General features: G+C 36.9%; 1 protein-coding gene across 7 annotated transcripts in view; it reads left to right on the top strand.

Moving 5' to 3' along the window:
• Nucleotides 1-2,500, top strand: part of ZNF521 (zinc finger protein 521) — a 230,400-nt gene that overhangs the window by 139,830 nt on the left and 88,070 nt on the right. The window lies entirely within an intron of this gene.

Here is a 2,500-nt window from a genome sequence, read left to right as displayed (position 1 = left end):
CTATAACAGGTTGATCAGCAAATAGTAAATTTATTTTAAGGAGAGAGTTACTGAAAGAGATTGAAGATTTATTTGGGCTAAGAATGCAGCAGAGAATTCAGAAGATGTAAAGCATTTTTCTTGGATTTTGTATTCCTTACTCCTTTCTCTCCTTCATGTCTTTGCCATTTTCATTTGGCAAGGTTCACTGTCTTCATTTATCTCCATTTTTCCAGAAGTTAATCATAGGGTAAAAAAAAAAAAGAAATCAGTGATGTCCTGGTCTGAAACATTAACTCCTTTGTACCCCACGTACAAACAAATCCAGCCAGTAGCACAGCACAGCAGCACTTCACAGGGTTTAGTTCTTTTCCATCACTTTGTGTGACTGGCCCACTGCGTTCTCAGATAGGTCATTAGTGCAGCAGAAATATAAAATACCTTGGCCCAAGCCCCTGTGCCTTAAAGCTGCTGAAATCTTCTGTTTCTAAAACTACATATGTGTGTGCAGGGGTTTAGCAGCGTAACAACTTGCAAGATCAAGGCCCAGAGTGGGAGAACCTCATGTGACAGCATTCATTGAGCAGAGTCACACTGCTGAGATGCAGCTGGTAAAAAAGAGAGCTTGTAAATGCCTTATGAAACATCTCCTGTGATCTTATAAAGTGAAGTACAGGATGATAGGGCACTGAATGCAGAAAAACCAACAAGGAAAAAGATACAAGCAAAAAAAAAAAAAAAGGAAAAAAAAGCTGCACAAAGTTTCAAAGGAACATTTGCTAAAAAGACATTTTTTTATTCTTAAAAAATACAGTGTGAGGACAGAAAAATGAGACCTATTTAGCTTCTGGAAAAAAGTCTGAATGGGGATTTAAGGAGGCGGATTATATTCCTAAAAGGAAATCGGTTTGATGCCAGTCAGCTTTTTGAAGTAGCAAGTAATTTGAAAACAAAGGGTTCACGACTGAGGCTGTGACTGGACTACAGCAGACAAACAGTTTAGGAGAGAATATTTTTTATAAGAAAGGGTGGGTGGAATTTCCTCTCTTGCCAAAGTCAGCAGTGGAAACAAGCAGAGGGAGTTGGACACATTTTTGGAAAAGGAGGGAGTACTGGGGTACCGCCACAAGCTATGCTATGGGAGCCAAGGTTAGGAAACGTAGTTCAATTTATACATGCTCTGTTTGTGGTAGAAATATGGAGCCTTTGTAAGTTTTTCACCTGGCCTTTCATTTTTCCATATACGTCAGCATCCTCTTGCTGCTGCATATTAATAAGATTTTTTTTTAATATCTCTCTTCTTTTTAAACAGTACAGTGCAGCAGCGTCTATGAGAGGAAGATAAAATGTAATGTAGGTTTCAATTGCTACTGTGTAGTATTCAGAAAATTGTTAGCTGTATGATATTGATGGCTAGAATTAATTTTTTTTGTACATTAAGGTGTAACAGCTTGATAGTAAATACCATCAAAACCTAGTGTTGCAAGAATGCCAGGGCTGTTCTTCCTTTATTTTCACGTTAGGTTTAATTATTTGCTGGATTTTAATACTAGTCGGTCATTCTTAACATCATTGAATTAACACTGAACCCTATATTGGTAAAAAGCCTTATGGTGCCCCACTTTATTATAACAGTGCAATACAGATTAAAATTGCATCTGTTAAGATTACATTGTATGTTTGGATTATTGGAGGCAGAAGCACAATAATCTCTGCTGAATATAACTATTGAAGCCAATAACCTGTAACCAATCACATAGTTCTTCTGTTGAAAAATGTGAGCTAGAAAGGATTACATCTTGGAAAGGATCATAAATCTGTCACCACTAATGTAATCTTTACAGGAGCTTTGTAACCAGTTAGCGACTAAAAGAGATCATTACTTCTTTTGCTATAATTACAATCATAACACATATTTGATATTTTATAACTTTCTTTGTTCAGCAGCAAATGCATTATAAAGTGTACAGCATTAATAAATAGAGGCATAATGAATGTGACTAATTGATTTTGGCAGTCAAAGACTGGCATACTTTTTATACAATAGGGAATCCATTCAAAGAAGCTTAACTGCTATTGAGTGTGAGCCTTCAATGTAATAATGGGACCTAATTTGGATTCTGTTGTATGAGGTGAGTAAAGCAGTACAAGTTAATACTATATACAGCAGTGTAGTTCAGCATGCAATATACACTTGCATGTAGTGATTCCTCTCTTCACACTGCTATACACCGCTATATCCCAGCTCACACATGTGCTGCAATACTTTTAATAAACACTCCTCTCTGTCTACCTGTCAGAAACTCTGAATAGAGAAACTCTGCATCTTATGGAAGAGGGCATGTTTAAAATACTCCTTTTTTTTTAATCTGACTGTGTATTACTTTTTGTCCTCATCTCTTTAGTTCTGGGCTCAGATTTTCCCTGCCTGTGAAACCCACAGACAGCAATGAAAGTGCTGGGAGACAGCACAAAAAGATTAAATTGTATGCCCAAGTGCAACAGCATAGCCTTTTAGCAG

Source organism: Corapipo altera, unplaced genomic scaffold (genome assembly GCF_003945725.1).
Source record: "Corapipo altera isolate COAL_440 unplaced genomic scaffold, ASM394572v1 49, whole genome shotgun sequence".
In the NCBI taxonomy this organism is placed as follows: domain Eukaryota; kingdom Metazoa; phylum Chordata; class Aves; order Passeriformes; family Pipridae; genus Corapipo; species Corapipo altera.
This window is presented reverse-complemented; position numbering and strand designations above follow the sequence as displayed.